The sequence below is a fragment of the Mixophyes fleayi genome, chromosome 10 (genome assembly GCF_038048845.1).
Source record: "Mixophyes fleayi isolate aMixFle1 chromosome 10, aMixFle1.hap1, whole genome shotgun sequence".
NCBI classification, from domain to species: Eukaryota; Metazoa; Chordata; class Amphibia; order Anura; family Limnodynastidae; genus Mixophyes; species Mixophyes fleayi.
The window spans coordinates 46,089,615-46,103,612 of record NC_134411.1 but is presented as its reverse complement, the minus strand read 5'-3'; the positions used below and the strand labels follow the sequence as shown (position 1 = coordinate 46,103,612).

General features: G+C 43.9%; 1 long non-coding RNA gene across 1 annotated transcript in view; it reads left to right on the top strand.

Annotated features, from left to right (window-relative positions):
- Positions 1-12,296, top strand: part of LOC142104164 (uncharacterized) — a 52,007-nt gene extending 39,711 nt beyond the window's left edge. Inside the window, exon 3 of the long non-coding RNA XR_012679523.1 lies at positions 11,977-12,296. This is a non-coding gene — a long non-coding RNA (uncharacterized LOC142104164). The remainder of the gene's footprint in view (positions 1-11,976) is intronic.
- The last annotated feature ends 1,702 nt before the right edge of the window (positions 12,297-13,998 follow it).

Here is a 13,998-nt window from a genome sequence, read left to right as displayed (position 1 = left end):
GCCAGTAACTCACGATTGCCCACGTCGTAATGTTTTTCAGCGGAAGAGAATTTTCGAGACAGATAAGCACAGGGATGAAGGCGGTGGTCTTTAGGATCTTACTGAGATAATACGGCTCCAACTCCAACATCCGAAGCATCGACTTTAACAATGAATGGGAGGTCTGGATTCGGATGTCTTAGAACTGGGGCAGACATGAAAGCACGTTTCAAGGCTTTGAAGGCGGAAACTGCAGTAGGCGACCAGACCTTAGGATCAGCACCCCTGCGGGTCAGAGCTGTGATGGGGGCGATGAGGATAGAAAATTAACTGATAAATTTCCTATTATGGTTGGCGAATCCCAGGAACCTTTGGATGGCCTTCAAATTAGAGGGTTGTACCCAATCAAGAATAGCCTGTACTTTTGTGGGGTCCATAGCAAAGCCTTCAGGAGAGATAACATACCCCAGAAAAGTGACTCTGGAGACTTCGAAGTCACATTTTTCTAATTTGGCATATAGATGATGATGACGGAGCTTCAGAAGTACTTGTCGAACATGTTCCCGATGTTGTTCTAATGAACGGGAATAAATCAGGATGTCGTCCAGGTAGACCACTACGAAGGAACCCAAGAATTCACGAAGGACATCGTTGATCAAGTCTTGGAAAACAGCTGGAGCATTGCTGAGGTCAAAGGGCATAACCAGGTATTCGTAATGACCCGTTTGAGTATTAAAGGCAGTCTTCCACTCGTCGCCACTTCGGATACGTATCAAATTGTAGGCCCCTCGTAGGTCAATTTTCGTGTAAATCTTGGCTCCCTTTAGTTGATCGAAGATGGCTGAAATAAGTGGCAAGGGATAAGTATTTTTAATGGTAATTTTATTTAACCCTCTGTAATCAATACAAGGCCTAAGCCCACCATCTTTTTTAGCCACAAAGAAGAAGCCTGCTCCGGCAGGAGACTTGGAAGGCCGTATGAAGCCTTTTTGCAGGTTCTCCTTCACGTATGATTCCATGGATTGGGTCTCTGGAATAGATAAGGCATATAATCTTCCCTTGGGCAACCTAGAACCAGGGACAAGGTCAATAGCAAAATCGTACTCCCGATGTGGAGGAAGAACATCTTCTTTTTTAGAGAAGACGTCAGAAAACTCATGGTAGTGAAGAGGCAACTGTTCAGGACAGATCTGAGTAATTCTGAGTGGTAGAGACAAGCATGAAGAAGAACATCAAGGACACCACTTGATGATCTCCCCCTTGGTCCGGTCGATACAAGGATTGTGAAGAACCAGCCAGGGGTAGCCCAGTATTAAAGGAACTGAAGGACAGTTAATCAGATACAGAGAGATAGTCTCTGATTGAAGGGCACCCAACTTTAACTGTAGAGGAGGTGAACGATGATGTATCTCACCCTTATCTAGACGATTTCCATCCAATCCGAAAACAGTGATGATGGATTCCAATGGAACGGCTACGAAACCCAAGGACCGGGCGAGGGCCAAGTCCAGAAATTTTCTGGCAGCTCCACTGTCCAGAAAGGCTGGGACGGAAATATATCGTCCATTAAAGGTGAGCTGAGCAAGTACAAGCAACACATTTTTTGGAGAGATTACTTGTAGGCCTAAGTGGACACTCTCCATGTTCACTTGGCCCGGTCTTTTCCCGGTTTTACGGGGCAGGAGCGGAGCAGATGGCCCTTCTCTCCACAGTACAGGCAGAGACCCAAAGTACGCCTCCGGATGCGTTCTTCCGATGATAGTCGATATGCCCCCAGTTGCATAGGTTCGACTTGGTCAAGAGGAGCAGCTTGCGGAAGCATAGGAGAAAAGGTGGAAGAACTTTCCTTTTCAGTCTTTCTTTCTCTGTATCTCCTGTCGATCCGGATAGCTAGCTGCATAAGTTCCTCGAGGGACCCTTCAGAAGGGTACTGGACCAGGGAGTCCTTTATTTGCTCAGAGAGGCCCAGACGGAATTGACAACGAAGATGGGGATGCACAGTCTGAAGACCAACGTCTGAAATTGGAACAATATTCCTCTGCGGAACGTTGCCCTTGTGATAAGGATCGAAGCTGTGCTTCGGCAGAAGCCACTTGGTCCGGATCATCATAAATCAACCCCACTGAAGAAGGCGTCCACCGACTGTAACTGCGGGCTGTTGGAATCTAGGCTGAATGCCCAGGATTGCGGATCCCCTTTTAGGAGAGAGATAATTATCCCCACCCTCTGCTGTGGAGATCCAGACGAGAGTGGTCTCAATTTAAAATAGAGCTTGCAGCTGTCACGGAAGTTACGGAAGAGCCTGCGATCTCCCGAAAAGCGGTCAGGTAAATGCATCTTGGGTTCCACCACAGCAGATTGAGCGACTTGTGAAGCTCTAGATGCTTGTTCTTGAGCCGCCTGCCGCTGGGACAGCTCCTGGACCATCTGGGACAAGGTCTGGATTTGTCCTGCCAGCACTTGTGCCGGGCTTGGTTCCATAGGACCAAATGGTGCAACTCACTCCAATATAACCTTTCTTTTTTTTGGGTCGGTTATAATGTTAAGAACCCCCACAGCCAGCAACACAAAACCTGGAGTCTGCTCAGAAGTCTGGTTTTCGCTGGAGCCCCTAGTGGTGGGGACAGACTTGGCCGCAGACAGCTGAGGGTCGTGAATTGTGCGCGGACTGGGGAGAACCCAGCGATAGCAGATGGGAGTAATAGCAGAGTGAGGTCAGGCAAGGGTCGAGGCCGGCAGCAAACAGAATATCCAGGACACGAACCGGAGTCAGAGGTCACAGGCAAATCAGCAGTGTAGAAGTCCAGGCAAAGAGGTCAAAAAGGCACAGGCAATCAAACGGAGTCAGGAATCAGGCAAAAGGTCAGCAATGAAGAATCAATCCAAAAAGGTACAGCAACCAGGAACACAAGCAGGCTAGTCAGCAGAAGCAGGAACTATAACCGGCAGGGAAGAATTGCCCCTCCCTGCTTTAAATACAAGTACTGGCCAATAGGAAGTGCCAGAGGCACAGGAGTTAAGTGGCCAGCTGTTCCTTCTTAGTTTGCGCACGCGCCCGGCCGCCCTGGATGCCGGGACGCGGCGCTACACAAGGGGAGCGTTCCGACCGTTGCCTTGGCAACGGTCGGGGTAAAGCGAAAATGACGTCCCGGTCGTCATGACGATGGCCGGGACGTCCGGCAGCAGACGGGAGCGAGTCGCGGCGGTGCCCAGAGCCGCCGCGGCTCGTAACACAGAGCACCCGGAGGAAACCCACGCAAACACGGGGAGAACATACAAAATCTTCACAGATAAGGCCATGGTCGGGAATTGACCCCAGCGCTGTGAGGCAGATGTGCTAAAAACTTAGCCACTGTACTGCCCCCAATGAAATGTATGTATGTATGAATGAATGATATAGTAATGATATGTTTTCATAGCTCTTCAGCCTCTTCTTCTTGATTTGAACTCAGACAGTTCTACATGGTGACAGAAGGTTGGCTGCTATGGCACAAGGTCTCTGTCATATAGATCCACTTGTTTTTGATGACGCCATTGCGAACGCATGGCTCAAATTCAAGAAGGAATGGTGTGTATACTGCTGTGCTGGACTCTTAGACAAATCAAAAAAGGTACAGGCGTAGACCCTGCTCAATTTAGCTGGTGCTGAAGCTGTAGATAAAGCTAACACATTTGTCTATTCATAGGGGCAAGATCCAGACACACTAATACATTTTTTTATGAGATATGCTTACCAGTGAAAACTGTCATAATGGACAGACATGCATTTAACACTGCTGTGCAGAGCCCCTCTGAAAATATCCAGTCATATGCTGCCAGATTGAAACTGTTAGCAAAGAAATGTGAATATGGTGGCTTATCAGGGACAGAATTGCGTGTGGGACTTTTGATGATGTCACTCGTATGCATCTCCTGCGGGAGAACACACTGACACTGGACATTGCTATACATATATGCATGTTACATGAGCAGTCCTACAAAAGTCCAATCAAGTTGAAAAAAAAGCCTGATATATGTGACCTCCGGCAACACAAGCAGCAACAAACACGCTGTGTGAATTGCGGCGGTCACCATGCCTATAAACGTCACAAATGTCCTGTTTTCTATAAACGCTGCAATGCTTGTGGTAAACAAAATCACTTTGCTCGCTGGTGCAGGTCCAAGTCCAAAGCTGATGACAGACAACACTAAAGTGCACGTTCCAGCAGCCCGCAGCACAGAGTCCATATGGTAGATACACCGCCAGAAAACAATCCTGACACCAGTCTTCACCCTGAAAAGGGTGTAATATTGACAACTATAGTTGATAATGAGACAAATAACACCATAAAAATGAAAATTAACACTGGCGCCAAATGCAATGTCATGTCACGTGAACTCCTCCAGCATACAAACACACCTATTGATTGTTTTCACACAATGAATCTAATTGCTTACGGTAGCCAGATAATCAAGACTGTGGGTATGGCCATGTTTCACTCCACAGGTGTCCCACTGCATTTTCATATTGTGGATAGTATTGTCAAACCATTGCTAGGTCTGCCAGACAGTATAAAACTGGGATTAATAACGTTAAGTGCTGACGTGCATGTGCTGCAACAGGATATTCCAGAATTAAGAGACTTTGCTGATCTGTTCGATTGCGAGACCATTGGAAAACTCCCTGTCACATATCACATGCGTCTTGATGAGACTGTTCCTCCTACAGTGTGTGCTCCCAGAAGGGTGCCTATGGCCATGAAAGATAAGGTGATAGCGGAAATAATTTGTATGACTTCATTAGGTATCATTACTCCAGTGGTAAAAGCCACCCCAGGGTGTCAGTCACGGTTGCTGCAGTCAAAAAGGATGGTTCAGTACGCATCTGCATTGACCCTGTGCATCTGAATAAAGCTCTGATGAGACCGCAGAACCCCCTCAGGACCATAAAGCAAGTCATTGAAGATATGCAAAATGCAAAGATATTCCCCACTCTGGATGCCAAGTGTGGGTTCTGGCAGCTAACATTGGACAAGGAGTAATCTTTACTCACTACATTTATGACACTTCTGGGCAGACATGCCTTCCTCCAAATGCACTATGGAATCTGTACTGGCAGTGAAGTTTTCCAATGAAGCATGGAACACCTCATTGAGGAATACCCTTGTGAAATCATCATTGATGATATCCTCGTGTGGGGTCGCACCATGGAGGAACATGACATGCGCCTCTACAAAGTCCTCCAAAATATTAGTGAAATCAACAACCCTGACAAGTGTCGTTTCAGAGTTACTGAGGTCCCATATGTTGGCCACCTTCTAATCTCAGAGGGTGTCAAGCTGGATCCAGCCAAGACACGGGCCATCCAACAAATGCCCAACCATACAGACAAGCTGAGTTTGTAGCACTTTCTAGATATGACAAATTACCTTTCAAAATTTCTGCCTAACTACAGTGATTAAGGCTACGCTACAGCATCTTTTACATAATGACGTTGAATGGTGTTGGTGGGACTGTCATGCTGATGCTATTGCTCTACTCAAGGCTGTGATCACTTATAGCCCAGTGCTCCAGTTCTTTGATGTACATGCTCCTGTGGTGATCTCTGCTGATGTTTCCCTGCATGGTCTTGGTGCTGTCTGTTTGCATGCAACAAACCCATCAGTTTTGAATCCAGAGCCCTTACAGACACTGAGTCATGGGATGCTCAGAAAAGGAACTGCTTGCCCTTGTCTTTGCCTATCAAAAGTTTCATGAGTTCATCATAATCATCAACATTTATTTATATAGCGCCAGCAAATTCTGTAGCGCTTTGAGTTCATCTATGGATGCCCAATGGTGGTTGAAACAGATCACCAACCACTGTTCAGTATTCTCCTCAAACCTATGAACACTGCTACGGCACGAAAACACGGTTCATGCTCAAGTTCCAAAGGTACCATCTCGATGTGGAGTACAAGCCTGGAAAGGACCTCCATGTAGCTGACGCTTTATCACATGCTCACCTTACAGACTCAAGTGTCCCTGTTGCTGATGATGACATGGAAATTATGGAGTTTTATGTCCTCTCCACCCAGCGCATGGAAGAGGAGTGTGATGTTACACTCAGGGATGATGTTTGCCAACGGTTGTTGCATATTGTCCTGCATGGTTGGCAGTCTTCCTCCAGGGAATTGCCTCATGACCTCAATTCATTCTTTGCTTTCTGGGACGAGTTGACCATCTCAGAGGGCATCCTCTTGTACACTCAGCGGTTTATAAAGCCGATATGTTCGCCACGGAATTTATGCCCAGCAGGCCCATCAGGGGCACCCCGGGCGAGAGGACACCTTGCGACGGGCTAAGGATGCATTGTATTGGCCCTCTATGGCTGCTGACATTGAGCGGGTAGTCTCTGCTTGTGCCCCCTGCAATGCTCTATGGCCTCATCATGGCAAAGAACCGCTCACTCTCCATGAGGTACCTGACCTCCCTTGGTCTATCTTTGCTGCAAATCTTTTTGTGTGGAGGGGAAAAGAGTTACTTTAGAAAGAGATGTGTTAGTGGACTCATATTCCGGTTGGTTCAAGATAGACTATGTTCCTAAACTGACAAGTGCCACAGTCATTAACAAAATAAAAAGACACTTCTCTACCCATGGTATACCACGCAAGCTGCTCACTGACAATGCCGTGCAGTTCATGAGTGGTGAGCTCCAGTCCTTCACCAATGAATGGAACATCTCTCATGTAACTAGCAGTCTGTACTATTCACAATCTAATGGACTAGCAGAAAGGGCAGTATGTTCTGAAAAGCACCTGTTAGACAAATGCTACAGAGATGGTTCAGACGTATTCATTGCGCTCCTTAATTTGAGAAATTCCCCAAGTGATGAGCTCCCTTCTCAACACCTTCTGTCCAGACGCACTCGCATTATCATTCCTACCACTAAAGCCAAGCTTACACCAACCATTGAGACCAATGTGCAGAGTGCTCTGGGGAAGTCCAGGTTACAGATCAAAGTCAATCACGACAAAGCCTCTCATCAGTTGAGACCGCTGTCCCCGGGGCATCCAGACCCCATTCGGATTTGACAGAGTCTGGTCTGTGCAAGGATCCTCCACCAGCTACGTGGTGCAATCCGACGGTGCTTTGTAAGAGGGCAACAGGCATCACCTCTTAGGGGGTGTGTGAGCCAGCACCCCAACCCGATGGAATACCACCTGAGGGTGTCAGAACACCTATCAATGTGGACAATGGGTTCTCTGAAGAACCATCTTTTGCAATGCAGGACAATTCTATACCCCTGACCAATAGTGAGCCCTGTTCAGCACAGGACACATCACTACCTTCTTTCTTCACCACAATCTGGTCTGGTAGATTCTCCAGGCCTAATACTAAATTCCAGGACTTTGTTATGTAACTTTCGGCATTACTAGTTCATGTGTATTGTTACTTGCACACTGTTCCCACATTCAACACCTGTCATACTGTCTTGCACCCACACACCTATTGATTGTTTCTTTGTTCTAAAAAAAAAAAAAGGAGGATGTAGATATATGCTATATGTGTTTGATGGAAGTGACATCACTGCCATCCACTTGCCAACCAGTAAGTATTGGCTGACACAAAATACCTGGCAGCCATTTTCAGTTCTCAGTATATATTGCATAGTAAAGACATGTTTTCACAGCTCTCCAGCCACTTCTTCTTGATTTGAACTCAGACAGTTTTAGAAGGAGGGCCCTAGATTTGGTAGTACCAGCTTAGGCTGGCAGAACTAGAGTTGCTTAAGCTGTGTGTGGGGCACACATGTTTTTTTTTTTCATTTTTATTTTATACTGTGTTGCTGGCAGTATTGCTGGTTTAAATCTAATGCTTTATGTTGACTTTCTGACCTTTTAATTGTGGTGTCAATCTGACATATGTAACCCCACCTGTGTCCTCTCCTGACTTGTGCACCCACACACCTGGCTTGTAAGAAGACACAAAGAAGAGTCACTTAAAATGCGTGAGCTTTCCACAAAAAAATACTTTTTTTTTTTTAAATGCAACAACACTAAACATTACATATACACTATAGTTGCCAACATTTGAAAATAATGTCCAGGAAGACTTTTCTTGTTGGAAGGTGAATGTAAGCATATTACATATGGTGCAATTACAAGTTCACTGAACATAATGTTATATATTTCCATTTTAATTATCATTAATAGTTTTTATTAAAGCATTTTACAGTAAAGAGGAGGGAAGGAGGTACATAGTGGGGAGCAGACTAAACAGAGCACCAGAGGTCATGATTTGACATCACAGAGAACACCATATGATCACATAAAGAACAAACACCATAATGAAATATATAGTTAGGAACCTTGAGATAAGTCAATGAGGCTAGTAAGGGCCCACAGAATCTGGTGGGTGTAGGAGTACAGAGCCTTCACAGTCGCTAATAAATTCATACCAGTCAAACTATTTAACTTTGGGGGAGGATGCCGCCATAGAATACAGGGCACTGGACTTCTCTATTACAAAACAAAAGTGTATTTTGGCAATAATTGTGTGAATAGTAGGAGGGGAGGGGTGTTTCCACAGTTGTCAAATTGCTGCCCTGGTAGTTATAAGGATATGCCCCCATATATACATATTGTTTTTCAAAATCTGATCTGGGTATAAGCGAAAGAAGGCAACAAGTGGGGAAGGGGCTAATGCTATTTTAGTGACTATTCATGCCAGGCTGAAGACCTCTAACCATATCGGTTGGATAATGGGACATGTCCAAAACACATGAGCAATGTCACCCACACCACAATTGTGCTCGATTGCAACTTGTTGAGTGAGTAGGCCATATATAGAAGTTTCAGTAGCATTTCCAAGTGATTAGTGCATTTGGACATTGAACTGTTCCAGGTCCACCCATGGTTTATGAAGGGCCAGTCTCTAATTTGTGAGATGATACATGCCTCTTGGTACTTGACCCATTGCGGTAAGGTGAGACCTCCCTGTCTCTTGGGCAAAGCCATTCAAAATAAAGAAAGCTGAGAAGACTTGCCTCTCCAGATTTGCAGTACTTAAGCATAAGTGAGTGGTAACACTTACAGAAACCTCTTTGGGTGGAGATAGGGTATCATTCGAAAAATGTACATAATGGGAGCAACATAATTTTAAATGCAGGCACTCTACCAAGCCAGGAGACCCCTTATCCCATTGAAGAGGTAGATATCTTAGTGAGCTGGGCAATTAATGGGGGTTAAATGACACCAAATATAGCAGACACATTTGGAGGGATATGAATCCCTAGGTAAGAGATAGAACTCTCCTTCCAAACATATTTAAAATGCCTTTTCAAGCAGGTTAGGGAGTCTAGTACTGTGTTAAAGGGGAGAGCCTCAGTTTTAGTAGTTCTCTCAAAGCCACATTGATTTAGAACTTCTCTCATAAAGACCCAGCGGAGCCAGTCGAATGCCTTTTCCGTATCCAGAGAAAGCATCAACAGCTCGGTCTGATTTCTCAAGCCATATTCAGCTATGTAGAGAACCAGAATCTGTTGGCTAATAATTTGGCATATATTTTGATGGGCTATAAGCCTATAGTTACAGCAATCTGCTGCATCTTTACCTGGTTTTGGAATTGTTTCAATATGAGCTCAAACATTTCCTCTGGCAACCCACCACAGTCAGTGCCAGCATTGTATAAATTGACCAATATAGGGAGGAGGTTCTTCTGAAATGTAGTAAATGTGATGTTAAATACTTTCGTGTCAAAAAAGACAAAAGTATTATAGGATGTTACGATTCCTAGTAAACTCAGGAGGCGGCCACGGAAGTATAATACAAATGTCTTTATTCCAGCAAAATATATAAGCAAGGATTCAGTTCAAATCCACGGATAACAGGTTCCAAAAGAGACTGTATAGTAAAATGGCAGGAACAAGTATAATGAGTTTTACCACAGTCCAGAAGGCACAGAGTCCAGGGATAAGGCAGTGATCAGACAAACAAATCCAAATAGCCAGGCAGAGATCAAGCAAATTAGCGAGGTCCAGAAGTCTGTCCAAAAGGTCAGGGCAACAGGCAAAATAGCGTGGTCCAAGGTACAGGCAAATGATTCGGGGTCTCAGGCAAGCTCCAAGGTACAGGCAGGGGTCATACACAGAAGTTCAGTCCAGCAGGTATATACCAAATAGCACAGGAGCAGGTTAGCAGCAGCCAGGAACAAACGGATGAACTGCTCAGAGCACAGCTAGAGGCAGGTACTTAAAGCAGTGCAACAGGTGCAGTTCTAATTAGCATCAGACAAGGAGATTAACTCCTTCAGGCATGTTGCAGAGTTCAGGAGCAGGACAGCAGCACCTCTGATGGATTATAGGTACTGCTGCCAGATACAAAACAAAGGCAGTCATAACATAGGAGTGATACCTTTATTGGCTAACCAAAAAAAATTATTATATTTGCTAGCTTTCAGAGCACAGAGGCCCCTTCATCAGGCAAGTTTACAAATGAATGACTGAGGAAAAGGCACAACATTTAAGAGCTGTTACATCAAGAAATGTGTACAGGGGGGGGGGTACATCATTAAGATAAGCTAAAGTAATAAAACAAAGGTTTTTGTTATGACTGGAAGAGTAAAAGTCTTAAGAGTTCAGAGATCTGGAGTCACTTTGCTGTGGGGTGTGAAGTGTGTCCATGTAGTGGGTCATAAATCCAGGTGTTAGATTGAGCCCTTGAGTTAACGAATGGAATGTTCTTATCAGTTTGAATTCCCAGATTTTTCTCTCCCTGTCATTTTTAAAAAGACCTTTTAGTATTAAGACTTTTAAATCTGTCATACTGTGTCCTTGTCCAGAGAAGTGTTTACCCACGGGGGTGTCTAGAGACTTCCTTATTGTGTGTCTGTGTAAATTCATCCTGGATTTCAGTTTCTGCTTGGTCTCTCCAATGTATATTCCCTCAGGGCACCTTGTACACTGTATCGTGTACACCACATTGAAGGATGTACATGAGAATGTGTTAGTTATTTTATAGTCCCGTTGTGTGTTGGGTGTTGAAATGTAGTATAAAAACCGTTAATCCATCCATCTGGCCCCTGGTCCTTATGGTTTGGGAGGTGTTTAATTACATGGAGAATTTCGATGGGTGTCAAGGGAACATTCAGCATTTGCAGAGTGTCATACTCAAGGGAAGGAAGACGAAGATGGTGGTTGTGGTATGACTGAGTCATCTCCGGGATTGTAAAGCTATTGCTAACAGATTGACAATATCTCTGGGGTTTGAAATTGTTAAGCACTCAGTGATTATCAAGTGTCAGATCCAATTTCTAGCCTGTTGTCCCCTAAGCCTTCTAACTAGCATTCGGTCTGCTTTATTGTTGGTAGTCTAAAATTTGTGACAGACTCGGGACAGAGCAGCCTGAGTTTGGGCCAAAATAAGTTTCTGAAATTGAAGTCTAACTTGAGTCACCTCCAGTTTAAGTTCAGGAGAGGGACAAACCTTGTTACGGGCTTCCAGGGCTGAGAGTTTAGATTCAAGTTCCTGCTGGAGATTGGCTCTAGAATTAAAAAAAAAGGCAAACATCTGTCTGTATCACTACACCCCATATAACATCCTTAAGTGAACACCAGTCTGTACATATGAAGCTGTCCTGGTATCAGTGAATAAAGTAAAGGCAACTTTAAAAGTAGTTTTACCTTCCAAATGAGTAAGAAAATAATCAGGGAGGTTCCACGGTCTAGGGGGTGTTAAAGTTTAATAATTGGACGAAGGTGGTAATTAATCATTCCTGTACACTACAATCAGTTGCAATGCGATTAATACACAATGTAATTATTATTGTAACATTTAAATATGTTTAACTTATTTTCTATCTTCTAATATAAGATATAAAGTAGTGAAGAGGCTAATTCATGTTTTCAACATTTAAACACATTGAGTTTGGTATTATTCTGTTCGCAATTGCATAAGAATGTTTCCCGTATTATTTAGGTAACATTGCGAACATTAGTTAATAAATAATAAATAATATCACTTTACTTACACCAAATAGCAAGTTCAGAGATGTCATAAAAGAACCGGTTAATAGAGGTCTAGAGACGGGAGCCTGAGGAAGTACACCTCGCCACTTCAAGGAACAATGACCAGAGGATTCAACCAATGGCACGTTGAGTTCTTGGGAGGTCATGACCCATCGACCTATGAATGTGGACCTTAATACTGCAACCGTGTATCTTTGTGATGTCACTGCTTTGTACAACTGTACAGTGTATAAATTGTTCACCTCTGGCTTTGGAAACCAAAGCATTCTGATAGAAGCTTGTGTCAGTGCTAATAGCACAAGCATATGCTTGCCAGACTTTGCCTTGTAATATTTTGAGAATAAATCCTATGTGCTTTGGAACCACAGCGATCGCATTGGAGAATATTTATTGCAAATGAGACATATGGACATAATAGCCGGAATGGGGTAGTGGTAGAAGTCCAAGTCCACAGCAGCGGGACATGTTTCGACCAAGTAATCGGGAGAATGGAAATGGTTTTAGATTGTTGCAGGGTTCTTTTGCCAGTTAGTATCAGGTCTATGCGAGATTATGTATTGTGAACAGGTGAGTGGTAGGTAAAGTCTTTCACTCTGGGAGCAGAGGCCCGCCAGGCGTCGTAGTGATTATATTCTGCTAACAATTCTCTAAAGGAAGGGGAAGGATTTACATTATCAGGGGGTTTTGTCATACCAGGGAGGTAGGTCTTGTTGAGAAGGGCATCAAAAACTAGATTAAAATGTCCTAATATTATCTCCAAGTTATATCAGGTTGCATATTTTTTGTACTTCCCTCAGAACAGCTTTAAGAAATCGGATATGTATGGAGTTAGGTGCAAGTGTAATGGCTTGTCTTCCAACTTGCCCATCAAGATCAGGAACCTCCCCTGCTTAACCTCATAATTATTGCGGAGAGTGAACGAGATTTCAGAGCTGAATAAATTGGCCACGCCGTTGCATTTAAGGGAGCCTTTAGCCGAGTAACAGAGGGGGAATTGGTTATCTATAAAAAGGGGGGGTAGCATGAGAGGAGAAGTGGGTTGCCTGTAAAGCCATCACATCAGATTTATGACTATAGAATGAACTAAGGTCCAACCATCTCTTATTTTGGGAATTTAGACCCCGAACATTCAGTGACAAAAGTTAGCCATGGTGAAAAGGGGTAGGCAGTGTTAATGACCAACAAGCATATGGACTGAGGGTGTCTCAGTACAAGGTAGAATATCAAAAGGTGCAAGGTTAAAAGGAAAGACGGCATCTGATGGGGGAATGAGGCAATCGGGCCAGAGGGGAAAATAACTGAAATAGGGTTAGAGTATTTGCCGTATAGGGAAGGAAGTTGCAAAATGCACCTTATATACAAAATAAAACAAAATTGCATTAGGTGGTTGGGCATATTGTACAAATTAGGGACATTTCCAAGTATGAACATTTCCAGGATCAAATCTTTAAAACCCAGAACTGCTCTTAACAAATAACTAAAAAAAAAAAAAGGATGAAGGCACCAAATTCCAAACTAGGTATAAAATTACTTGAAAATTAGGCTTTATAAATGTTTTCTTTAATTTGACAATAAGCAGAGACCTTAATATCACCTAACTAAATTTGGAGCGGTGGTAATTGGTATTCCGATGCTTGGGATACCGACAACCACTATTCCAATAAAAAAAAAAAAAAGAATTGTTAAATAATGACATGATGACAATATACACTTACCTTCACAGCGACAGTGTGGATTTCCGAAGAGTCTGCTAGGCAACGGCTGGCCATTCCTAAGATGCTGCATGTGGGTGCTGGATTGTGACGTCACCAAACACATTTAAAGAGGTATGTTAATCATACCGTTAGGGTTGGGGTTAGGGTTAGGTTGCAGCCCAAATGTCCGATACTTACCTGATGTCACAATCTAGCGCCGGAATGCAGCATCTTCGGAATGACCAGCCGTCGCATAGCAGGCTCTTCGGAAGTCAATGCCGTTGCTGTGAAGGTAAGTGTATATTTTCATTATGTCTTTTTTAACTGTTAGGTTTTTTT